A 27,715-nucleotide genomic window follows, 5' to 3' on the forward strand; every position below is an offset into this window, starting at 1 on the left:
CATTCTAGTGATCTAAACCAACCAGGAAACTCTGCTCTCTGACTCAGCGCGAGCTCCACTGGCACATCCGGTACACCTCAGATAACGTGCAAATGAAAGTAACGTCTTGTCACGTGACTCCAGTGAAAGTACTATACGACTGCTACATTGCCTCATATTAAAATACCTGTACAGCAGGCCCGCTGGGATTGTGCAGCAGTGCAATGCCATACAATCTAAATCAAAGGGACATTCTATTTGCTTCGTACTACATAATTAATGGTAAAGTATGTGGCCCATCGTGTGACAGTATTTTCTAGCTACTTTGACATTTAATTTTAATTATTTTTATTGGATAAATAACAACACACATACCTTTAACAACCACCCAAATGGGCGAGTGGGGAAAGATTAAACTGTAAAAACATCCCCAAAATAAAGTTATTGTCCATCCCTGGTTTGAAACAATGCACGAATCTCTAACTCCTTCTCTGTATAGTTCTCAGGGGAGGGCGTGGGAGAACACGTCCTTGAATTATGCTGCTCTCAACTAACAATATCTTCTCGGCTCAGAACCCTCACCCTAACTCCTGCCAAATCAGTGGGATCCAAACATTGTGACAGGCTCCAATTCAAATGTTCCTATTATCTCCACTCTTGAAGCTGCACCTCGCCTCTTCAAACCAGTTCAAACCAGTCACCCGAACCTCCTCTTCATTGCTCCCAGAAGTGCCCATGCACGAGTAAGCAGGGCCGGCTTTAGTGCTGTGGCGCTCTGCGCAACAGTCTTTTTTGGCGCCCCCCCCTCACCATTACCTCCTTCTCCATGAATTCCCTCACTAACACTCTCCAACAGTGTCCCTCATCTCTCCATAGTCGCTGTCTGACATACATTACATTATTTATGGCACTTCTCATAGTTCGCTCAGTTTTGTGATCTGCAAGGAACATGTTCTTTGCGCTACTTTGAGTTAAAACTGCCACTAGACAAAATTCCAATCTCTCACCAGCAGTAACATTCAAACACCAGTGTTATCGTGACATTTCCCTTATCGTCTGAAACTGCTCCATGCACAAGAAAGTTCAGGTGCTTTTAAACCCATAAGTTATTTTTAAAGACCGCGCCCTTCACCAAAGTCAGTGCCGGGTGCAGTTGCACCTAAAGCCGGCCCTAGGTGTGAGCATACAGCCCATGCTCGCAAATGTCACCTTCATTTATTGCTGGGTGCATAAGTGATGCCTTCGAACCCAGGGCAAGAAGAACCAATTCAGTAATGCTTTTCTGGTTGATACCCTTAACTACGGATGACTCTCCTTTAGAAATTTCCCAGGCACTAGAGTGGATTCAGAGATTATTCCACCAATGCTTCGCACCTGCCAGTAGGTGGTGCCATATGGATCGGCAGTAACTTCATACTGACCCAGAAGTGACGAAGCGGAGCCACATTTAAGTGCCACCCTAGCGTGCCGATGTCATTTTTTAAATTCTTTCTCCTTCCACGCCCTCTTATGCATAGCTCCTTGAATAAATTACAGGTGACAGTGTGCTAAAATCAAACTTCAGACCTTATACTGATATCCAGAAGTCTATTCCACAGAACAAGGAAGGTGGGAAGGCAGTGAAAAACCTGTGGATAGACAGATTACCCACCAGAAAGAGCATTCCCAAAGGTATGTAACTTGTTCTTCTACTGAATACTTCTAATCCCAGATTCTTCAGCTTTAGAACAGATACCACATCATTATCTTTCAAAGGTGGAGGGTCCAAGAAATAGACTCAGATTTTGAATATTTGCAGGACTAAGCAGGAAAAATGGTCCTCCTGTCAGACCTGGCTGTCAAGGTAGTAGTGCTTTCTGAAAATATGCACTCATGCTCATGTTGCAGAGTGGTTGATATCCCGAACTGGCATCCTATTGCCACCGTCTGTTGTAGTGACTTTATCCCTGGTGGAATGAGCCTGCAGGTGTTTTGGGGGTTTCCTTCTTAGGTAAACTCTAAAGCAGAAAACTATCACATAGGCAGAGTCATCTTTCGCACTTTCTTTCCCTTCTTTGTGTAGTGAATTCCATGAAGAGCTGACCAGTTACACAATGGTCTGTCATACTGGAAATTTAGAAATTCTGAGCTCTCCTACGGTCAAGCAGATGGTGTCTCTCCTCCTCTTTCAGGAAATTTGACAGATCGAAAAATGTCAGCAACGGACGGGATTGACTGACATGGAAGGGTGATACATACCACCACTGGCAGGAAAGCAGGCAGATCCTGCAGTACCAGCTTTTCTGGGAAGAAAGTGGTGCATGCAGAGCCCCTGTAGTTCACTCATGCGGCATGCAGAAATGATGGTGATAAGAAGAAGTGTCTTATTCATCAGAAGCCATAGTGAGTACCTGTACACAGGCTTCAGTGCCTTACATATAAGGAAAATCAGAACTAGATTTAGGTCCCAGTGAGGCACGACAAATGGTGTTTGAGGGACCATATGTATCAGGCCCTTCAGAAAAAGCATCACAATTGGTGATTTAAAGAGAGAGAGGATTGGTCATGCAAACATAAAAATGCAGAATGTGCTGACAAGTAACCCTTAACTGTGCCCACTGCAAGGCGATGCTGGGCAACTGGCAACACAAACAACACATCAGAAAGTTTGACCTACAGAGGGTCTAATTATGACCCCACACCAGTACACGCAAAGATTTCCACCACCCAGCATAAACAGACTTCCTGGATGGGCACCTGGCTGCAAAACTGACGTCTACCTCTTCATTCAACAATTGAAAATAATTTAGCTGTCACACCTTAATCTCCATACATGGATATCTAGATTGTGGAGACTAGGATGCAGGATGCCCTATGCCACATTGGAATAGGGACATAAACTCATGGTCACCTGCTGATGTCTGCTTAATTTGTCTGCCGTGTTGTTCAGGGACCTTGCTAGGTGGAGGACTACCAAAGAGATCTTCTGCTGGTCCAGCCACCTCCAGAGATGCAGAGTCACCAGGCACACAATCTATGACCCCATCCAGTCCTGCTTTTTGCAGTACCACATGGTGGCTGTGTTTTTGTTATGACCTGTACCAGCCTTCCCTTCATGGTTGGCAGGGAAGCTTTCAGGGCCAAACACTCTTAAAGGATGAAGTGGTACTTGCTCTCCACTGGAGGCCTCTGATCTCCACTGCCTCCAGATGATCCCCCACCCCAGAAGTGGTGGGTCTGTCACACCGTATAGTCAATGTGGGGAAGTGCAGTGCTTGTCTGCCACCTCATGAGGTTCTAAGCAGTTCCTTAAGCAATGTTAATAGAGTCAGCGATCCCAATAATTGGCCCATTTAAAACCTAGGGAATCATCTGTGTTGGACTCATGTGGCACTTTGGCTTGTTAATGGTAAACCCTAAGATCCACAGCCTATCCTTCATCCAGAGCTGGTCTGTGGCTGACTGTGACAAGCCCACTTTGAGCAGTCATGCACTGAGGTGAGGGAAATGCATGTATCCCAAACTGCAAAGATTAACCGCAACCACCACCATAACTTTCATGAACAACTGAGGGGTCCAGGTAAGTTTTTGAGCAGCACAACAAATTAGAAATGTTCAAACCCCACCAGGAGCTACAAATAATGTCTGGGGCTCTGCAGGACTAGTATATGAAAATACATGCCCTGCAAGTCAAGAGACACCATCCAGGTCCAGGACCCAGAGCAGAGCAAGTCTGTACCAGAGTGAGCATTTTAAATTTGTCTTTCTTAAATAAGACATTCAATGGCCACAACTCTAGTACAGGTCTGAGGCATCTGTCCTCCTTCAGGGTGAGGAAGTAGTGAAAATTCCACCTCTCACCCATCAGCGAAGTCTAGTACCCACCCATCTGCAAAGTTTGCCACACACTCCAGGGTGCATTTCACCAGCAGTAGATTGACTTCCTGTACCAAGATAAAAAAAAGTCTGCTAAAAATCACTCTGGAGTGTGGGAATAAGAGATGGGAATGAAATAAAAAGCAGGGTGTAGCCCTCTTGAACAAGTTATAAGACCTATTGGTCCTGATGGTGGTAAAGTGAGGGAGGAATATTGTATCTTGCCTCTTAATGGCTAGTCACGTGCCTGGGACAGCAAGCCAAAGCAGCTTGGCAGTCTTTACAGTAAAACAGGAAGAGTTGGAGGCTTAGCTGATGGTGTGAATGGCCTTAGTGCCATTATGTCATCTGACCCATAAGGGCCGCATTTGCTGCTACACCAGCTGAGAACATTGGTGCTACTGGTAAGACAGGCCTCCGGAATAGCCCCTAAACATTCTAGACTACTGGTGAAGTTGTCTGGTGGGATGATACCCTTAAGGACTGAGCTGTGGCATAACTTCTTTGAAATAGCTTAAGCGCGGAGTTGACCTCTCCGAAAGTGTTGACACACGGAAGGGCATATCCATAAGGAATGCTTGAACATACTCTGAAAACCTGGCTGATAACATTCAGGCATGCCTTCTGAGCATTACACTGGTGCCAAAAGACTGGCCTATGCAGTTGACAGTGTCGAGGACTGTGCACAACTCATACTTTGATGCATCCTGCCCATCTTGCATCATTTGGACCAGTGTGTTCTGTTGGTCCTCCGGGCCAGTCAGCAAGATCTTGATGATCATGTCCGATAAGGTGTGGGTGTACCTACCTAGAAGTCACAATGCATTCAAAGAGCATAAAGCCAGGCTAGTCGAGGAATTTGTTTTCTTTTGAAAGGCATTGATACATTTGAACTCCCTATCTGTGGGTTTGAAGGAAAAGCATTCAAATTAACTTTACTATTGGATGCCTCCACCACAAGACTTGACTTTCAGGTGCTGGCTAGCTTGTTAAAAAAATCAGGGTAGTCAGGGTCTGGAGTGTGCTATCTGGCCAAAGGTTGGCTGGCAAGAGGGGCTGAGCATGACTTAGACCACCTTGCCATGATGGTGCCAATAAGGCCTTATTAAATGTTAACAGTTGCACAGATAAAGAAGGACCTGGCTGAAGAATTTCAGTCAATAAACTGACTAATTTCCAGAGTAGACAACTAGAGGTCTAGCACTTCTGTTGCTCCACACCCAACTATAGCAATAAAGGCAGTTTCTTCCATTGGTGGACCAGGTGGTGAACCAAGCTCTGTCTCTGGTGAGGTGTCTAGTCTACTAGCATTTTGCGAGTCTGAATACAACCCTTCTCAGTGTAATGAGGGTGAGAGGTAGTCTGCAGCCTCATCATCATCAGCACCATGACAAACACTGGGAATGACCTGGGCCCTACTGAGGGGGAAGAAGTCATCTATCCTCTCAGCACTAATGCTGAGAGAGAGGCCAAGGCTGAAGGTCAGGCTGCACAACCACTAGTTGCAACTTAGCTATTTCATAGCGTGACATAGGCCTGGCACGGGCTGATTTTGTCTGGGGTCAGACACCAGCATTGCTACTGGATCGACACCAGTGCCAGCAGGGCCTGCATTGGCTCGTAAGGGGCTGCTATAGACCCTCAGGCTGAAATGGAAGACTGGACCGGCTTCAATATAGGCCCAGGAACATGCCACAAAGGGTCAGTCAGTGTACGAGGCAGGCCCACTGACGAAGGTCCGAATGGAGGCCCATGTGACTCCATGGAGCCCGAAGGTGCACAATATAGAAACAGCAGCATGGGAAACATTTGCAGCAAAGCCACGAAGTTCACTATCTGCAGTGGGGTCAATGACAGCCTAGAGAGTTTGGATTGCAGCAGAACCAACTGCGGGTCAGATTCAGAGTCATAGATGCTGGACCTTTTAGGTGGTACCTTTGTGACCTCATATCACAATTTGTGTGGTAGAATGGGTATAAGTCCCATTTGACTTTTTGTGTTTATTGCATATTGTCAAATTTGCCTTACCAAAAGAGTCTGAGTGGGAATGGAACCCCTATTTTCGAAAGCGACCTTGTCTCATGCTCACTGAAGTAAAGATTCACTTTCCACTCCCTGATTACCTTTGGGAACATGACGGTGCATTTTTCTCATGATTTCAATTCATGACCGTTGCCCACACTTCACAAGCATATGTCGTGCTGGCCCAAGACTGACATCTGTTTCCTGCAGTCGCAGTGTGGCTTGAATCCTGTTGTTCTTCATGGACTTATCTGGCCTGGTACACAGTGTGAGGCAAACCAACAAAGTTGAGAGCAAAGCTCAAGATCTGCATCAAGGGCACAGAAAGAAAGGAATCGATGTCAGCATACAGTGGTGCCACATATATGCTGCTCCCTCTGTCAATTCTGAAGTAGTACGAAGTCACAGCAGAGATTCAGAATACCACCGACTGGTGCGAGAGAAAAACTGCTGAAAAAAATCTCTGGATGCAGGGTGTCACCCCGCAATATTCTATAGGTGAAGAATCTGCAGTTAGAAGTATCCATGAGATCCACTTTTCGGACGGCAATCAACCTTTGTTTCGATCTCCGAGCTGCCTGAATGGAACCTAGAAAAATTAAGATTTTCTTCTCCCTCAATGGATGTAGATCTGTTTTTGAATGCTTTCCTCTGGACTCATTCTTCTGAGCTGTCCAACTTTGCTACAACAGTACCCCCCTTTCCTATCCTTGTTACTGATGGGAAGTCTGAATACCTTTCTTACCACAATCCTAGATGTGAACCCCAGAGAGAGGGTCACAGACTTTAAAAAGCACTGTATTTTATGGTGAAGAGGCAACTCTGCTCATTGATCAAAGGAACTCACAAAATGTGGATGCTTGGAGCTCAGAGTTTGTCTTCCATGTGGTCCACCTGAGACTAGGTGGATCATAGCGTGTGTGGCTCTTAATCATCATATCTTGATGTGTTCATGTGCCGACTCTTTCACGTTCCTCAATGTGAATTACAACTCCAGAGCTTTTGCAGCTCATACTGTAGACCAGCTTCTGTAGCGGTAAGTCATGAATCCTAGGAGTTTACTGTGGTTTCTTTAGAGAAGATCTTTGCCTCCACAGCAGAAGAGGTTTGTTGCATGTGGTAGAGGACAGCCAGATCATATCATTCCCCCAACATCAGGCGGGCACCACTATCCTCCACGATCACTGCTCTGCTAGTTCCTCTTACGTCAGCTGCCCAGATTTGGGTGGAAAAAATGCTTGTGTTCCCTCCTATTCAGCTTTCAGAGTATGTTCCCTGTATGTCCTGTACAAGTTTCGGACTGTGCCCTCAGAAATGGCTATTGTAGAGCACCTCGCCTCAGTTTCTCTGTACGCGTGGCACCTGCAGTCATAGGTGTAATCCCTTCATTTGGAGTGGGATCACTCCAGCCCCTCTTCCGATTCTCCTTGCCTTGGCCTCAACCACAATGCTGGCCGTTACCAGCAGTGCTGGTTTGCAACCAGCTTCTCAGGATTTCCAACCAGGCCTCCTCTAGGTTTTGTTGGGGCCCCTGTTGAGAATGAAGAGACACTCCTCTTCCCACTGGCATGCTTCGGGCCAGTAGTCTCACCACTAGAGCATCACAGTATGCCAGAACCATCTTGAGTCCTCTGACTCCAGGTAGGCTAGGCCTCTCTTGTCCTCTGCAGATTTGAAAGCGCACCTATAACTCCACCTTCAGGGTGCCAGGAGGAGGACCATAACCCACTTCTCCTGGTGGTGTCTCCAGGCAATGATCCGGTGCCTGCGGTCAGAGCCCTAGAGGATGGAGCCATGCCAGAACTTTGCACGTCTGCTCCCAGACCCAGATGTCTCTGCCCTCCCATCTTTGACATTTAAACACACGTTGCTGCAAAAGAGGTGCTTATGCTCTAGATATGCATTGGCCCATTAACAAAAAAGCAATACACATTCAGCAGGTTCTATTCAAAATGTCATTCTACAACAATTAATGATTTTGTCTTGCATGGAAGCACAGGAACACAACTTTATTAACGTTGCCCTTTCTACATCCCAGAGTATTTTTTTCATAACGTAATAATCAACAATGTCCTCATGAGACAACAGTTTACATGTGAAAATGTCTTATAATACATGGTGTATCACTTAATTTGTGCATCTCGTTTAAGTTTTTAAACTTGTCTTTACATTTGCTTCTACCCTGGGTTCCCACTAAATGACCTTAGGAGTATCTCTTTCCATTAAGAACAACATTGAATAACAATATTCCACAATACATATTTATTATTTACGTGTCTCGATAAAAGGTGCACCAGGATTCAAGACATCAAACCTTAAAAAGACATTCAACCTGTTCAGAATCTTCTAAACTTCAAATGCCATCTTGAAACAACTGCTGAGTTGAGACAGTGTATGTCATGCAAACATGAATGTTCTTGAAAAGTGAAACAGCCCATTTTCATACGAAATGAAACATTATTCCTACCGTCTGAATTACTTTGAGTAGGTACGGATTTTCATGTCTGTGCTGCAGACTAAAACCAGTCCAGGAGTACTTCAATTCGAGTTTTTAACACCATTAGGGCAAAACTGATGTTACATGCTTGAATGGGGCAATGAACAGCTGGGAAGGTAATAGTTAATTTCAGCAAAGTGGCCGGCATGGTGTTGCCTAGTTTATGCATCATTTAAAATAACGTTTGATCTATTTGAGCTAGAAACAACTTATGTGTGTTTTTAGTGGTTCTCCATACTGTGAAGCATGACTGCTCGGCCAACAGCTGTGGAAACTGACAGCACGTGCAGTTACAAACAGGAATGAAATGCCCTCAAGTAACTGCAGCTGGGGATATGTTTTTGTGCTATATTGCCAATGTTTTAATGAATGCATTGTTGTGTTATATATCAATGTTTACATTATGAAAAACAATCCGGCCTTCAAGTATAAACGCACATTTATTGATAAAACAAATGTGTACATATACTAGTTGCAATTTTGTGTTGCCACAGAACGCAAAACAAATATTGGTTAGTATAGGAAAACTGAGAAAAAAATCAAATATGAAGAAATGCAGTCGGAGATGTTAAACAATGAATAATGAAAAACCGGAAAACTTAATTATAATCTATGACAGGCTATAATTTCCCTAGAAAATGATATTTTTTATGTTCCTATTATAGAAGATTTCGGAAATCAAAACATTCTTTCATAAGAAAATAATGACTTGTCACCTGTGCAACAATACAATATTCCGAGAAGGTAGCAGGCGCACTGAGCATAAAGGCCGCTCGGAGAGGTTGGGCGCTACAGTAAAGCGGTTCCTAGGGAGCCAGAGCTTCAGACTGTGGAAAGACCCCCATAGAGCGGGGAGACACGCGCAGTCGGTTTGGAGACATCCCTGGCGCTGCTTTCTTGCAAGTTTAACTGTGGCCAGCATGCGCTCATTTTTATTAAAATATGTATTTCAAACAAGACTGCATATTGTGAGACTTCCACAATTTACAAGCTATCATAACACAGAAAAATATATCCATGTTGTATGACTTATGTTACAGGAAGAGCAAGCAGTCTTACTGCACAAATGCACACATTCTGACAGCCATGTATGTGCCTGTGTAAGAATACAAAAAACACGTATTCTTGCACAATTTTTAATTCTTAAACACTGTTGTAGTAGAGCCACAAGCATAGAATCTTTCCTCTCACAAAAACCCTACAAAATACCTCACGGTGTCTAGTAATCTGCACAAGATCTGTCTGTACTGAGTAATCCTGTATATGAGATGCATTACAGTGAAAGCTAGTGTAATGCCAAGGGAAGAAAGTCATCTATTATCACTTCCTGTCATGTCATTTGGGGGGTCAAGAAGTGTGATGTCACTTCCTCTACCCCTGGCCTTTGATGAATCAACGTCCTTGCTCCAACCTGCAGACAAACACTGTGCAGAGAGCTGGGTACCTGATGTGAGTAGCAGCTGGGAGGAGGCTGCGGCAGGGACGTGTGATAACCCAGGGGAGGAAGGGATGTGTACTGCGGACTCTGGGTCCAACAAATCCCTTCACGGTGCATAGAGGCTTAGCAGCAAGACACACTGTTTCCATTGTAATATTATGTATGCTCTGTTTGCGGGGTTTGGAGGGGTCACTGCATAAAACTGGGCGGGGTGCGTGCCCACATTCACAAGTTATAAGGAATGAAATACTCCCGATCAGACAGTATTAGGACATTGCAAGGCAACCCAGAGTTCGGTGACGCTATGTCACCCAGCTTCCAGCCACTTTCATAGAACGTCTTGTAATATATAGGTCTACGGAGTCCTAATAGGGTGTATTTTATTCCCTACATTATTATACTTTGGCCACGTGCGGCTCTTCCAGTTCGCCGTCGCCACTCCTCCTCCCCTAGCCCTGGGCCTGATCGTGGAGTGTGTGCACGGTTGTGTTAATGTGTCTTAGCGCTAGCGGTTGTGGGTGAAGCTGTGATTCACAGCTGCCGCAGCGTTACTAGAAAGCCCTTTAGCTGGTAAGACGCGCATCTTCAAACCCCGGGAAGGGGCGGGGCGGTGACTCTGCAGGTCCTAGCAGAGGTATCTGGGAATCGGGGAAAGGAGGCAACAGGCCGATTCATCCAGAACCCCCCATGGGGAGATTTCACACAGAGAGGAGAGAGGCAGTGTGAGCGAGAAATAGACTGTTGCTGAAACAGCTACTGAGAGAGGCAAGAAAGCAGAGAGCGAAAGAGAGAGCAGGGCGGAAGGGACACGAACTCACTGGGCGAGAGAGAGTGGGAGGCAGCGAAAGTTGGAGGAAGACAGAAAAGGACAGTGTCATGTAAGAAATATGTCAGGGTAGGGTGACCAGATTTTGAGAAGAAAGAAAAAAACGGGGCAGGTCAGACATAAAAGTAGGACTAAAGCCTTCAGTGTCACTTTCACATCTAGCCTGTCCTGCAAAAAAAAGAGAGACAAAGAGAACAGAGAAAGCAGAGAGAGTGTGAGAGAGAGAGACACACATACACAAATAGATATGGGAGCAGGCAGCGGACAGGCAGAAACCCATAAATTACTTCTTCAATTATTTAAGAAGCTAGAGGTGCAGGTGAAAGGAGAGTAAACATTCACTTCTGATTGGCAGGTTGACCTGACCTTTGTCCCAAAAACCAGGACATTTATTTATAATTTACAAAAGCGTCGGGACAATCCTCTGAAAACCGGGGCTGTCCAGGGAAATCTGGTCACCCCATGTCTGAGACAAGCAGAAGCCCAGCCAAGGAGAAAGGGGATTGGAAACAGATGAGGACGCACCTTAAATGGAAGATAAAGCGAGCTGGGGAGTGGGAGAGAGGTGGGCGTCGAGAAAGATATAGTGAGAAATTCATGGGAAGATGAGGCATAAGACTTGGTGGGAGGGGGGAGCGTGAGTAGATGTGGATATAGCAGAGGCGTAAGAAAATGAGCCCCCCACCCCCTGCAAAGTATACAAACTCACTCAGGAGCTTTCAGGCCAGAGGGGCTCCCCCATTCCACACCCCCCTCCCCCCCGGCTCCGCAGAGGCCTTCGTTACAGCACTGGAATATAGGACTGACATAAGAGATGACTGATTTAAGAGGTGTAAAACAAGAATGATAAAGGATGAGGGAGAAAGAGAAAAAACAAATACAGTGTAAGAGACGGCGGGAGAAAGGAAGTGTATGCATGGGGAAGATGGATAAGCGTGAGAAACTGAGGGAGAGAGCACAGATCACAGTAGAAAAAGGGAAGGAAAGGGTACTGGAGAAAGTGATCGGAGACTGAGGGGACAGGAGAGGCAGAAAGTCAGGGCTCAGTCGGGATAATGCAGAAGATTAATTTGGAGAGACTCATCACTAGAGATAAATAGCGCACACAGATTATCAATTTGTGAATGATAGGTTTATGAGCACAGCTGCTTTAGTTGTAGGAGTAGATGCAGAGAGGCCAGAAGGGGATGGCTTTAATCAGTCTAGCTGCACAGGTTCACAAGAAATGCTTAACAAAGCCAGGATCCTTTTATAACTCCCTCTTAAGCATGTTGTCCACTGCACAGTGTGGAACCTTAGGACCACTGACAGGTATACACACTGTAATTTACTTGCAGTAATATAGCGCTTACTTAGCACTTCCGAATGAGGCGTTGAAGCACTTTACAACAAGTAGCATGCTACTTTCTAACCCAAAGTTAGCAGTTAATCCAGTAGTTATTGTTGGCTACTTGGATTAGATTTTTGCTCTCAAGGAAACCATTCCATGCATTTTCTCAAGATTCCTGTGGTAGATTAAATTAATAGGAGTTAGGTGTGACCATTAGTGGGAGGTATGAAAGGTCTACCAAAGGGTTTGTGGGATGAATACAATCAGATGGTAAATATTAGGCATTGGTAGGCTGCAGGGATCTAGTTTAAAAGAAGGAGAGGTTGTGATCTATGAAATGCGTTATGAGTAATTTGCAAAAAAAACACTAAAGAGATTAAGGCAGACAGTCATGTGACTCAGAGTAGGCTATACTCGAGGCGTGCAGAAATATATATACATATATAAAATTATGCTGTACTGAACTAACTTCAAAAAGACTCTAGCTATGAGAAATGAGTTTCAGCAACTGAATAGAGCAATAAAAAAGCCATGCATTTTAATGATTCGTTTTCTTATAACAGCTAATGGTTCGGTCATAGCAAACCTGTAAATTACATTACCCTGCCCCAAAAATAGAGCTATACAGGGCTGAAACTATGCTTTTGAGGACTAGGAGACAGAACCTCTGAGAGAACAGTGAGCAGGGCAGGATCATCACTGGGTTGCAGGCAGGGACTGATATACTCAGTGCTTAATTTGAACTAGTGGTTGCAGGTGGGGCCCACTGGCACTCATTTGTGAGCACCGAAAAGTATTTTTCACCATTAGACTTTAATCCACAACAAGAGAGATGAAGGCAAAGAGAGGAAGATGGAGGAGGAGAAAAATTGAAAAATAGTGACAAATGGAGAAGACAGGGATGAAAAGAACCTACAAGACTGAGATAAAGGCACAGGAAGTGTAGGAAGGCAGATGAAAGTGACATGAAATATAATCAAGAATAGACAGCCTTGGTGTTTGGCAACTCCAAATTTCAACAGCAGCAGCGGCATACTTGTGGGGAAATCTCTGGGCCCTGGCACTTATTCATGACAAATTAGGCACTGGATAGAAAGCCAGAACCTTTAGAGAGACAATGGTGCATGAAGATAAAAAAGGGACAAACATGAAATACTGAAACAATTCTGTGGTTACAGTGTGAAGGACTTTAGAAACTATCGTGAAAAGCATATCTTTGGAAAAGTGCATCACCACGAGTTCATCAGTGTCAGAGTAGCATAATAACTGGATCACTCACAGGGCAACTGTTGTGCAGTAACCTCAACCTGTAACATTCATCTACCAATGAATAAGGCCCAATACTTACACAAGGAAGAAAATGTCACAGAAGAGAGGGGCAGGATTCAACGTGACCTCTTTCAGGATTACCACACTGAGAATTCCACCAGCTCAAATGTCGGATCCTAGGAGACAGGAGGAAAGGAACAGATTAACAAACATACATTCATGATAAACCCAGAAACAAGGAAGACAGTTTCTACTTCATCGAGATCAGGATGAGTGAAGTGAAGGTGACAACCATGACATCAGAGAAACGTGTGCTCACCAAAAGCATGAAGTGCAGCCCGGAGTGCCGCTCAGCAAGCACTAGGCACCGGTTGCAGGGAATTGTGTTCATCCACTGTCAAGGGGCCAGCTTCTGGGACCCCCCAAATAAATGCATTCTTAGCTTAGTAGTTGAGTGTGGGAACCATGAGTCGGGTCAATATGTCTCCGTTGGTTTTTCTTCTCATCATGTTTTCACAAAGAGGTTTTAACTTGTTCATATTTTGAACCAGGAACTTAAATACATATAGTGAACAGTTTTCCAAAAGAGCTATAAATCTGCACTGATTTAAGTACTTGATGAATGGATGCAAATTTACTACTTTATGGAATTCACAAAAATTGGCTGAGGTAGGTGTGCACAGCTGTGCCAGTCTCATGTTTACAGATATACTATTGGCAATCAAACACCCAGCAGCTGGTGGGATGAATGCTTGCAAATAGTCTAACCGCTGGCAAACACTCAAGGTAGTATTCCAGCCCATTGTTCTTTGGCCACTGTGGCACTCTAGACAGGGTGCCTGATTTAGAGTTTGGGAGATGGAGTAAGGGCAGATAGGGTGATGGAGGACTTTATGACTGCCATCCTGCCTTTACTTCACCTGCCAAATTTAGAGACGTCCATCTGCCCCATGGGCAGCTCTATACATAAGCAGGAACTGCAGTCATGGTGGCTCCTGTCAATGTCGTAAAGGTTATACACACAACTCTTTTGAACATTATGGCTGACTGTCAAACTTTTCAAAGTTTTTTTTATTTAAAAAAAAATATAATCCTAATGCGGGAGGTATTAAAAAAAAAAAAAAAATTATCGCCACAGCATGGGAGTTCTCACATGGTGTAAGAATATTATTTCTTTCTATTTACTGTCCCTCGCCACCAGGATACACCTGGTGGTGACTGACAGCTGATAGAAGCAATCTAAATTCAACTAATGGTCAGATGGTTTACCTCTGACCTCTATCAGGCATTTGCGAAAGGCTTACACAATGCAGTAAGTTTTACTCCATCAGTGTAAAATTTGCAGTCCGCACAACTCAAAATCAGGAGGGTGGACTTTGAGTTTAGTAGTCATGGTACTTCATTACGACAGAGTACCTTATTTACCAAACTGTAAATCATCTCCAACTAATATAAATCAGTATTAACTCTGCTCCTCATGGGAACAGGCCATCTGGCCTTGGTCATCTCAGCCATTCACCCTGCACCCCACTGCTTTTTTATTTGGGAAATTTGAGATGTGTACCCCGCGAATCACACTGACTAAGCTACACCACAGTCCGCTGTCACTCAGAAGCATCAAAGCTGTGCCACTTATTTCCTCCCCTGCTGTAAATCCCACCCTAGGGGAAGTGAGAGGTACACATACCATTCCTGAAGTGCCAAGCTGCTGCTGAGGGAGGTGCATGCAGCCCTGAGCAGCAACAAGAGCATTACCACACAACAAGCAGCCCTTTTCTGCCTCTGTTTTTCCAAAAAAGTTGCTAGCTTCATAGGTTTGCAAACCTGACCATTTATATGAATATACGAGGAAACAACGACTGCAAAAACAACTACTGCCTTAACAACGAGGTCGGAACACCGACCTCGTTGCTACTACTAATGATTTTACCACGAATGCCTTAACAACGATATTCCGTTGTAAAGGCATTCCTGATAAAATCATTAGCAATAGGCACCATTCACCCTACATCCCTCACCCCACCCCCCCAACCCCACCCCAAAACCTAAAACCCCCTGACCCCCCACCCACTCCCCAAAACCAAAAACGCCCCACCCCCCAAACCCACCCCAAAACCGAAAACCCCGTGACCCCCCACACACTCCCCAAAACCAAAAACGCCCCACCCCCCAACCCCACCCTAAAACCTAAAACCCCCTGACCCCCCACCCACTCCCCAAAACCAAAAGCGCCCCACCCCCAACCCCACCCTAAAACCTAAAACCCCGTGACCCCCCACCCACTCCCCAAAACCAAAAACGCCCCACCCCCCCAACCCCACCCCAAAACCTAAAACCCCCTGACCCTCCACCCCCACCCCCTCCCCAAAACCTAAACACACCACTTACCTTCGCCAAGTCCCTTCTTTGTACCTTAACCACGCATGTTCGTTGTTCAGGACATACGTAGTTAAGGCACAAAAAACCGAAGTTGTGGTTAAAAAAAGCATTGTTGCGCTTTCGTTAACCACGACCTTCGTAAAAAAAAAGTCGTAAAAAAGGATGTTTCCCCATTTATATAGGGCAACAATGGCATATTATGTCCACTTAGAAACAATCCCATGCCTGTTTGGTTGGAAAAAGCATTGAAAACTGTTAATAGTCAACTGGATGTGGGGTGATAAAACTTGATGGAATTTCTGCCACCCAACCAGGAGGATGGATCTCATAAGTGGAGTGGCATACACAAAGCGTGTCAGCACTACATCTAATGGAACAATCACAGTATTATGATAAATGAACACACCCTCAAGTAAAGTAACAGTTAATACAAAATATTAATACAGATAGTTCAAAATAATACAACGAAGTAAGTCAACATGGTTTTATTTCATGCAATAATAAGGTAATAGGAGTGGCATTGAATGCCAGCCTTTTGGCTTTGACAATGCTTGTTTTATTTTGCCATGGTTTTTGCTAAAATGTATTGTTGGGAGAGCTGCCGCTCTTGCAAATTGAAATAAAAAAACTTGTCTGAAAACAAAAATGTTTTTGGCCTCAAAAAGCATGCATTACCATATTAGTACTTGGCACTGAAGGGAATACTTTGTGTGGGGTTGTATACATTGTACAACAGCACAATGCCATCACGCATAGTGGAGTTGGCCAATGGCTGAAGTGGGCTCACCCTATGCTGTATGCTACAGTGGGAACAAAGAAAATGTGAATGCAACAATAGACCAATGGATAAAGAGTGCTGCCTGAAACATACAGCATATAATTTTACATACTATTTTATTAAAATCATAAGATATTGGCTAAGATTAGGCCTAAAAAAATATTTTGCTCGGTCCAGTAACTGTGTAACAAAGAAAAATACACCAAATTAGGACAGTGGAAAGTAGGTACAATACATCTTTGTTCCACTTTGTCCAGTTACTTTATAGAATACTTTAAATTGTAGAAGAATAAGATTGAGGACAAGAGCGGACACAATACACAATTACTGCGATGTAGAACTGCAAAAATAATGATAGGTCAGTCAACGCCTGTTTTGTTGCACAAGGACCTTTAAGGCTTAGCTAGGAGGCTTAAGAAAAATGGAAAAACATTCTATTCTCGTTGATGTAAGGTGCAGCAAATAGGCACCTATAGTATGTGCCCAGCTAGCAAAAGAAATGTGAAAGAAGAAAGAACATGAAAGGAGACAGAAATAGACAAAGCCCAGCAGGCACACAAAATAATCAAAAACAGTGAACACTCAGCTGGAACGCGAACAAGAGTAGCCCAGTAACTCATAGGAAAATCTTGCTACACGGAGGCTCCGATACTGGGACCTTTCGTTTGCAAGCAACAGCTATACTGCAGAAAATCAGAAGTGGCAGCTATAATGAAGCAGAGGACCAGGGAAATGGTATTTGGGGAGGCAGATGAGTGGATCTCTGCAACAGGGACCTTAACCTCAGTGTTTTAGTGGGTGGATCCTGCTGACCACCGACAGAGATAAAAAAGCGTGATGTCGTGAGAGGGGTCTCTAGAAACAGCAATAGAACACATCTGTAAAACAAAGTGCATTAACAACCACAGTTCATTTACCACTATTATAACCCCAAAGCTCCTTGATTCACAAAGATTTGTGAAGTACCTGTCTTACCCCAGGTTTTTTAGTGGGCAGGTCTTGTGAGTGCTCAGCATCGACAGAAAAGGGGTGTAGATAGGGGCGTCTAGTGGATTTTTTTCTGTCTTTTATGTCGCACACACCTTACTCGGAAATATCTGGAAACTTCTTTAAAAAAGCGATAAACAAAAGCATGAGTACCAGGCTTGTAGGTGGTATCTGGCTGGCCTGGGGAGGAAGAGAGCCAGGAGTACCATCAGGTGGACCAGGAGGGTTAGGACCAAACAAGGCCAGGGCCAAGAAGCCGAGCGAGAATAACTCCAGAAGGAGCAATAGGCCAAGACCTGGAGGAACAGAGTCAGAGGACCAAAACCAAAAGGACCAAGAGAGCAAGTATCAAGAGGACAGTCAACAGAGGACCGGGACCAAATCCAAGAGGAGAAAGGCAAATAACAAAATAAGGACCAAGACCAGGTGCTTCAGCCAATAAGGTCCAGCACCTGGAAGACAAGGATAAAGCAAAAGAGCCTTAGAAGGAGCAAGAGGTGCGTGGAACAGGAGCAGCAAAAGGAGGGCCAGGAACAGGACAAGAGTACAAGACTAGGACCAGGACCTGGAGGCGGAACGTGACTAAGAGGGCCAACATCAATGGGAGCAGAACAGCCAAAGCCAGAAAGACTAGACCTGGAGAGAGAGCCCCAGGATTAACATAAGAGGTCCAGGAAGAAAAGGCCCAGTGGGACCAGGAAGACCAGCACATGGGCCACTTGAAGACCAAGGCCAGGATCATCTGAGCAAGGAGATCAGATCCATGGAAAAGGCCTGCGAGTACCAGGAGAAGGGCCTGAATGACCAGGAACAGGACCAGGATCTGGAATAGGGTGAAAAGCAGAAGGACCAGGACCAAGAAGACCAAAAGGACACAGTCCTGGACGATCAGAAGCAGGAAGATCACATCCTCATTCCAGCCTCAAACTAATTAGCTCCAGTGAAAGTAAGAAAATTAACATAGCTGGGACAGTTGAGGTGTTAAGAGTTTTTCTTGTGCTTAACTCCTTTTGCTCAGTATATGAGGCCTGATCATATTTCAATGACTTATGACGAAATCCGACCTCAAATCTTTTAATAAACCATCCTCTGGTGCTTTAAAGGGCTTCTGGGTAACACTGAGCAGCTAGAGTATACATGGCATGCCTTTTATGTGAAAAAGATGAACTAAGATACAAGCATCAACTGAAAATGTATAAATGAGAAATCTTCTCAGCAAAATCTAGATTTCTTTGCAATCCGATCTTGCAATTTTGCCGCATAGGTACAGTTCTAATTAAGACTTTAAGGTCCTTCGTGAAACCTAATTGTACCTCTGACTCCACGTCCGCATCTCAAAAAGGTTTGTGATAAGCTTGCACAGTTTTCAGAATATTTACTTGGAATAAAGAACTTGCTAGTGCTCACTTTCCTTACTTGAGCTGTCTTCATTTCAATAAGTTAGTCCAGTTTCACTTTCACCAACAATGAAGAAGTTGCATCCATGATAAGGCTAAAGCTCCCCTGAGGCCCTCTAGCCCATATCCCTCCTATAGTCTCTCAGGTCCTATGTCCTGGTGTACGAACTTTACATTTGCAAAAACAGTGCCACAGATTGCTCAGTGATTTTTTTGTGAATGGAAAATAAATTTTCAAACTGACCCATGTACTAATAGTTCAGTTCCCAAAATTCTGAATCGTAGTGGGTTGCAATCAGACTTACCGCTTCAATATAAATGATGTAGGTCCAAAATCGAGACTAGCTGTGATTGGGTGCCATCAGAAGGATGGTGGCCTGCTGGGGTCAGAGGAGTCCCATGTCTGTGATCACATTTTAAATAAATTCAGCTTTCTTTTTTTGATTGGAGCCTGTTTTCCTTAAATGAAAATGGGGCTGCATTTAAAAAGGAAAGTTTCTTTGTTTGTGAGTTGGCAGTGTCCCCTGGACCACTGCCTTCTCCTCATTCACAAAGTGGGGGATTGCTAAGGAACACCTTCTCATTTGTGAATGAGTTACCCACTTCTTTGAGGTGTCTGTAAAATTTCAATGTATTGCAACCAGATTTTGGTCACAAAACATTGATACACATGCCTTAACAAATTACTATTTTGAAGGGACGCCGAAAACACACCTTTTCCAAACAGCAAGTTATGGATTCCTAAACCCATTTTTAAATTTGGTAACCTGTTATTCAATCACAAAATTGGTTTAGAACATAAAAAAGCCACCTTGCAGTCACAAACCCTTGGAGTCAACAAAATGGTTTTCTACATCAGGCCTCTAGTTATTCTATTCCGACCAATTTGATCAGTTTTTTTCATTGAAACTGTCTCCCCAGGACTAAAAACTGAGAGAAGTCAAACCCCTTCTTAAAAAAAAATAAAAGACAATTTAGCTAGAGCTGAATTAGAGTATTACAGGTCAGTTACCATTTAGCCAGCCACGGGTAAAATCACTGGGCAGATTGTAGTCAAGCAGATAGCTCATTAGTAGGAAGAATCCAACTGAATGGATTGAGGTGGCAATTTGTTCTTTCCCCCAGCAGAGACACTGAGATGCCCTCATCCTTGACCTTGATGAATTAAGATCAGTTCTACATCAAGGCTTATCCACTGCCATTATCCTCCTTGACCTCTCTGTAATGTTGGGTTCTGTAGACTATAATACACTTTTAAGCCACCTTGCTAAGGCAGGGTTTAAAGCAAGGGAGTAGTCAGAAAATTAAAACAGCCCCACTTTAAATCAAAGCACGGTTGCCACCATGAAAGCGAAGTAAGTGAGCTCCCGTGACTCTGCAATCCAAGCATCTATCCATTCATCCTTTCAACCTTTCATTGAACTGCTTATAGCCACCATTTCACCTTTCTATTCTATCATCCATTCATTTTTTCAACCATTTTTTCAATCATTTACCATTCCATAATGGCCCATTCCATTCAATCATCTGTTCACACATCCATCATCTATGCATGCATCCATACAAACATCCATCCAACATTTGACATAGTCATCCTTCAATAAATACATCTAATCATCATTAAACCGTTGCCTATCTTTTCACACACTTACCTTTCCATTCACTCTGCTATCCATTCTTTTTTCATCTGTTTACCCACCTATCCATCTATCATTTCACCTTCCATCCATCATTATTTCTCTTCACACCGTTGTTACCTTTCTTTCACCCTTCCTCTCAACCTACCTTCACTTTTCTATCTACCCAACTTACTTTCTTCCTCGCTTCCACTTGCTTTCCTATTTTATTGTAATTATCCTTTTCCCCCATTTTTAGGTTTCTACTGCATGTGTCCGTGTGTTTGAAAAATCTATAGTGAATATAAAAAAATAAAATAAAAGGGGCTTGGAACCTCCCCCTTACTTATCTGAACTTACCATTCGTCCACTCCATTGTCACTCAAATGTGCTTGCTTGTCATTAGCCAGCTCGTCACTTGCATTTACTTCCTGCTCTTTCAGCTCTGCTATTGCCATCACATGGAGCTTGGACGAAGTATTCCTTCTGGTCACTAATATTGGTTTTTAGCCATTATCCTTCCACTAACTACTCATTCGCCAGGTACTTACATTACACAAGAGCACTTTCATTCTTAAAACATGATGCACAGCAGCGCTAGCTGCTGTACAACATGGCTTACAGTTTAAATAAAAAAGCACTATGACTCGGCCAGGGTTTACCATGTCACTGGGCTTCTTTTTTTTTTTTTTTTTTTACTTTAAGCCCTGCTGTGTAACATGTTTAAAAAAATGAAAGTGCTCATCTGTAAATGTAACCGGTGCATATGTAAACAGTTCAATACCTTTGGGTCGCGTTTGCAAAATATAAATGCGCCCCTAAAATGAATTAAATAAAAACATGTTACAGCGCTGTGTAACATGTTTTTTATTAAATTATTTGTTGGGAGGCTTTTATATAGCACAAACTCAATCCAAAGGTACTGGAGTGCTTTACATGAGAACCACTTACATTACACAGGAACACTTTTGTTTTTAAAAACATGTTACAGAGCAGCGTGGGCTGCTGTGGCTTAAAGTTTAAAAAAAAAAAAAGCACTATGACTCGGTCAGCACTGACCACGTCATATCACTTTTTTATTTAAACTTTAAGCCATAAATTTGCAAAGGCGAAACCTATTGGCTTTGCCAATGCTTGTTTAAAATTTATTTTTCTTGTCCGTTATACTGAAGCTGCTATTGCTTTACAGCGATAATTATGAACTTTTGTCTGCAGCTTTGCAGACAGAAGAGGCCCATAAATAACCCCACCACTACTATAGCTGCTAAAAAGGGGGGTTCATGATGATGCCCCTGGTTTAAAGTTTCAGTTATAGCATGATCTTAAAGGGCTGACCTAGACATCAGCATTACAGTGATTTAATTTACCATCTCTACCAGTCACTTGTTGTGTCTGGCAGTGCTCGTCTCTTTCCCCAACGCTATTTAACATCAGTGTCCACCCTTTAACCCATCAGATTTTTTGGTTGCCTTCCTACTTCCTGTGCTGTTGATCCACCACTCACTGTACACCCCAGTAATCAGTCTCCCCATTCCACATCCAAACTGACCACCTACCTCTTTGAAGCCTAACGCTGGAACTGCTTGAAACTCAATGCCAATAAATCAGAGGTCTTGCTATTTGGTAATAACATTAAACAATGACAAATGGGCCAATATCTATGGTTAATGCTCCTCCTCCTGCATCTAAGGTCAAATCCTTAGGAGCAGCACTTGGCCAGTGTAGCATTTTCAGGAGTAGGTTAATACAGTTACACCTACTTGGATTTTATAGACTGCTATGGAAAATTCTCAATATTTTGTCTCAACACCCCCCTTTCTAAGGCAGTCTCAGCTTGTATCCTCCCCAGGATGGACTACTTCAGCATTGTTTATCTTGGCTTCCCTGAGTCCTCTCTGAGTCAGCTCCGGCGAATACAAACTTTACTGTTCAGTTAGTCTGCAAGGTAAGAAAATGTGCCCATGTAACTCAGGCATGAATCCATCTTCATTGGCTCCCAGCCAAACAAAGAACTGTCTTCAAAACTCTCTGCCGTATGCATAAGTCTTATGAGCAGAAAATTCACCTCCTTGCTTGCTCTTCACCCATTACAACCCAGTGAGAAGCGTGCCCTCTAGCTCGCAAATGGTGCTTTCAGTCCTTCCTGTCAAGCCCACTAGATCCAGCAGCAGTGCCCTTTCTATATTTGCTACTCAACTTCTCCACTTTACAGTGGTCTTCCTCCCTACATCAGGATCATTCCATCTCACCTAGCCTTCAGAAAGGCTCTAGAAACCAATTTGTTAGTCATGTCCAGCTCCCTGTTTTTATCTTCAAGTAACTGTTCTTACCACCAAGAAGTCTTTGTTGGTGAACAAGTGCTTAGCAAATATCTTCTAATTCCAAGACCGGACAGAGGAAAAGGACAAGAAGAAGACAAACCATACAACTGAAGAGTAAGGGAGAAGAAAGAAGAGGGAGTGGACCAGGACGAAAAGGAAGAGAATATTGAGTAGGAGGAAGGGGAGGAGGACAAGGCCATGAGAAGAGAAAGGAGGAGGAGGGCCTTGAGGGTGGTGATGATGAGAAGAAGGGCCAGAGGGTGGCAAAGAACAGTTCTAGGAGAATGAGGACCAGGAAACGAGGGAGTGGGCCCAGAAGGAAGAACAGGACCATAAGTCAGCCCAGGAGAAGGAGGTTAATCATCTGGTCCAGGACAAGGATAAGGACCAGAATGAATAGTAGGAAGGAGGACCAGAAGACTGAGGGGGGGACTGGGAAGAGGAGGCCTGGGAGGATGATGATGAAGAAGACAGGAAAGGGACCAGAAGAGGAAGAGAACGAGGACTAGTTCAGCACAATACTTCAAGAAGGAGCAGGAAGCTGAGGAGTATAGCCAGGAAGAAAACGACTAGGAGAATGAGAAGAAAGACTTGGAACAGGGTTGTTAGGACCAGAAATAACAGGACCAAGAAGGAAGACCAGTACCAAGTGGGCCACTTCACAATCAGAAGGAGGACCAGGAGACTGAGGAACAGAAGAAGAACCGGAGGACCATGTAGAAGAGGACTAGTTGGCAAACCATGAAGATGAGGAAGAGAGAGACCTGGATTAGAAGGAGGGGGGTGAAAACCGAGGGAACAGGATTGTCAGGGGTGGGGGGGCACCAGGAGTATGAAAAAGACCCATTCCAGGATAGGGAGGATCCGAACCCAGAAGAAGAAGAGACCCGGGAGGTGCACAGAAAAAAAAAATCAAAAGAGGGGGGGGAACCAGGAGTAGGAGGTAGAGGGCATGACCATAGGCAGAGGACATGACCAGTGGAGGACGAGATGATCAGAGGGAGATGAACCAGGAGGATGATGTCTATGAGGCGGAGAAAGATGGAGAGGGCTTCGTGGAAGGGGGGGGTGGACAGGTGGAGGAAGAAGCTAATGTGAATCTAGGCCACACGTTTAAAGACACATTTCCTTATTTACTGAGGCAATACCTCCTTTAAACTACTTTTAGTTATTCTTCTTGGACCGCTGCTCTTTTAGAGACTCCTATCTTTTCCACCCCCCATAAAACAATGCTTAACCTTCTCAGGTATCTTAAAATGCAGTCTATTTGTGTCGATTTGAGAAAACTAGAACATCTTCACTGTCACGTGTTTTCTTGGTGCCCATTCTTTAGGGGCAGATGTGTTCAAAAATAATGAAAAGGCTGTCAGTGCCTCTGCCCCTCGCTCCTCATGGCTCTGTCCCTTTATGCCACTGACAATTTATGGGATCCAAGAGTAAATGTCTACTTCTAGGTCTGGCTCAGATCACTTGGGAAAACATCACTTTTGATAAACTGGCCTGTGCAATGGGATGCGATAAGGCTGGACACTCCACTGTCATCCACCCTAGCAGTCCGGTGCATCCAGACGGTGGAGAGTGGAAGATGAACATAAACTCCTGAAAGAGCGAGGGAACTGGAGGGAGGATGTCAGCGTGAAAGATGATAAAGAAGAGAGCTGTAAGGAAATAAGAGATAAATGTGCGTGAAAGAACGGAGAAGCAAGAGACAAACAGGGGAAAGTGAAAGAGAACACAGATGAATGGGAGAAGAGTTTGAGAGCACAAGAGAGAGACGTGAGATATGAAAGGAAAACAGCGCGAGGGAAGTCAAATAGAAAGACAGAGGCTTACAGGGGGTAAAGGCCACCACGTACACAATGTTTGCGACTGACTCAAATAAATGAGGGAAGGCGGACATTGAGAGAGAAAAGAGGTGAGGAAGAGAGGATGAGGGGGAGGCGAAAGGAATAGTAGTGGTAGAGAAGAGTAGAGAAGAACAAATTGCAAGAAATAGGTAGCAGAGAAAGGGAGAACGGATGAGGGGACAGAAATGGAAAGAAGAAAAGAGAAGGACTGAAGAGAAGAGGAGAATGGAAGACGATGGGAGGGAGACGAAATACAAGGCGAGAGGAAAAAGAAACAGGAGAAATCAAGAGAGAAAGAGAGGGAGGAAGAGAAAGGGGAGAGAGAAAAGGACAGAGGAGGGTGAGCGCCAGAGGGACGCATCACATGAAAATATGGAGAGAATAAAACTTCGAGCTGCAGCTGAAGGAGAGGCAGTGGTACCCAAGAGACAGAATTTGTCAGGGATAATAAAAGGAGAGACGAAACACCAACAATCAAATGAGGTCTAGCAGATGGAGCCGCACAAAGGGGAAGTGCAGGTAACAGATTTTGAAATGGGGACTAATGCACGGAGTGAAAAGGCCCTTACAGCGTATAGGATCGGTAGGTATGTAGTGTGCGCTAAATAAGGTACATAAAACAAATATTGGACACGGGCAGGACAGCTCTAGGGGCTCCATCTCCCTTCCCTGCCCTCTATCCGGGCGCGTCGTCGCACGAGCTGATTCCAGACCTAAACCACGATGGCAGAACAACGAGGGTGGTTGTCCACTAAAGCGGAACAACACAACGACCCTGTTTTTCTCTGCCTTAACCACGCATGTCCAGAACGACGAACATGCGTGGTTAAGGCAGAGGAAAACAAACTCCGTATCGCAGAGGACGCGGTCAGGTAAGTGGGGCTGCGGTAGGGTTGGCGGGTAGTTTTAGGGGGGAAGTGTAATTTTAGGTTTTAGAGGCAGGGTGGGGGGTCACGGTAGTTTTAGGGGTGGGGTTGTTTAGGTTTTAGGGGCAAGGGTGGGGAGGTCACAGTCATTTAGGGGTGGGGGTTGGGGTGTTTTTAGGGGCGGGATGGGGGGTTGCAGTAATTTTAGTGGTGAGGGATTGTGGTGGTTTTAGGGGCGGGGTGTGGGGTCCCGGTAGATTTAGGGGTGGGGGTAGTTTAGGTTTTTTGGGGGTTGGGGTGGTTTTAAGTTTTAGGAGTGGGGGGTCGCAGTAATTTTAAGGGTGGGATGAGGGGTTGGGGTTGTTTTAGGGGTGGGGTGCGGTGGGGGTTAGCGGTCATTGTAGGGGTGGGGTTTGGGCTAATTTTAGGAGCGGGGTGGGGGTGGTTTTAGGGGTGGGTTTAGGGGCAGGGGTGGGTGGGTCACTGTACTTTTAGGGGCGAGGGTGGGGGGCCAGGAGGGTTGCATGCTGGCACCAGACATGCCATTCCACGCATGCATTTACCAGGAATGCCTTTACAACGAAAAATCGTTGTTAAAGCATTCGTGGTAAAGGCATTAGTGGTAACAACGTGGTCATTGTACCGACCGCGTTGTTCAGGCATGCGTGGTTCCGACATACATTCCACCTCGGCTCCCGGGACTTGTCCACGTGCCTTGGGGTGCCCCAAGACGCAGCGCGGTGCTGCAGGGCTGCCCAAAATCTCCCCGCCACACACAAGGGCGGCAAGTTCCCACCACAGCCACCTGAAGTAAATAACTGCCAGCCCTCTCCACAGAGCGCTGCGACTTCCTCCTTCGCGGCGGGGCCGGTCTCATGTGACACATGCTTGGCTTGCAAATATTCCTCCCCTGTCCCTTCCGCCGCAGTGATTAGCGAGGGATGGAGCCTTGCCAGGAAATCAGATATTCTGTCCCATATTTCCCTCGAGCACGCTTCCCTCTCCGGCGTGCACTTCCACCGCCACTCTCAACGGCGCTGGCATTTTCTTGCCGTATTCACAAAATGCTGATCTCCCCCTCCGCCTTTTCCTCTCACCGTACCCGTCCCAGTGGCTATCCACCCTTACATGTCCTCTGGATGACACCTGTTCAAGCCTCGACCCCGGCCCGGGGTGGGCAGGGGGCGTTAAAGGGGTCTATTCCATGTGCAGGCACTGCTCCGCCTTTCATCACTGGAAGGGGGTGGGGGAGGCACAATCAGTCAGGCCTCCTCCATCCTTCCTTCCTGGATATAGAACAACAACCACATCAGAGCTGTCCCAACCCTTCTGGAATTCGTAAAGGAGCTGAGGGCACGCCTCTTCCGACGATACTAAGGGGCAGATTCACTAAGGCACGTAAGAGTCGGTACAGGAGTACCCCCGGGGTACTAGTTCCCCTACTCCTAGATGCTGTCGTGAACAGGCCCGTGCACCTCCACAAGTTAAACCGCATATAGTTGAAGCTCGAGGCTGCCCACCCGTGCTCAGTGCTGGTTGCTCTCTAGATGTGTCCAGATATGAACAAACAAAACGTTTCGCGGGGCTGATCCGAGGCGTTTTAAGGCATGCTTAAAGTGGGCTCTGGCCCAGGGCCCTTATCTTTCAGGGGACCCTGATAGAGCGAGCTCCGTTCTGCAGATAGTCTTGGTCTGATGACCTTGAATAATTCTTAGATTGTTTTAAGCAGCATTTTCTTCTAATGTCTTTTTAATGAGGTTGATGTGTGGGCGTGCATTACAGACCTTTTGCAGAGAAATGTTGTGTTTATGTTTCAAGCAAGATCCATAAAAATCATCTTTTAGCTCAAAATAGGACCTTGCATATGAGAAATGGGAGGGTGTCTCATAGATCATTTGCTGCAATATCAGTCAAATGCTGCTGCTGTGTTACAGTTATGAAAACACGTCACTATCCCTGCATATTGGATGTAAACACATCTAGAATCCGAATGAGCGTGCCTGTGCACTATCAGGGACCTGACCAAAGAGGGCATGATCGAATGAGCGTGCCTGTGCACTATCAGGGACCTGACCAAAGAGGGCATGAAAGAGCTGAAATTGGATCATAAATTCAAAGCTTTTCTGAAAAAACGAGCTCCCAAAACAAGTTTGGCACAGGGTCCCCAAAATCCTTAAGCTGTCCCTGGTGCTGATATTAGGGTTATTGTAACCAAAAATGCAGCACGTTGTGAAAAGGGAAGGAGGCGTCCAGCATCGGTTCCTAGAAGCCAAAGACTACAACACACACTTGAAGGTCGTATTTATTT

At 44.9% G+C, this 27,715-nt stretch overlaps 1 protein-coding gene across 11 annotated transcripts in view; it reads right to left on the minus strand.

Moving 5' to 3' along the window:
- RBFOX3 (RNA binding fox-1 homolog 3) overlaps window positions 1-27,715 on the minus strand; it is a 1,585,357-nt gene that overhangs the window by 703,653 nt on the left and 853,989 nt on the right. For all 11 annotated transcript variants that reach the window (XM_069199697.1, XM_069199694.1, XM_069199703.1 and 8 more), the window contains one exon: window positions 13,296-13,392. The gene's annotated coding sequence lies outside the window, so the exon portion shown is untranslated. The remainder of the gene's footprint in view (window positions 1-13,295; window positions 13,393-27,715) is intronic.

This window comes from Pleurodeles waltl, chromosome 7, assembly GCF_031143425.1.
Source record: "Pleurodeles waltl isolate 20211129_DDA chromosome 7, aPleWal1.hap1.20221129, whole genome shotgun sequence".
NCBI classification, from domain to species: Eukaryota; Metazoa; Chordata; class Amphibia; order Caudata; family Salamandridae; genus Pleurodeles; species Pleurodeles waltl.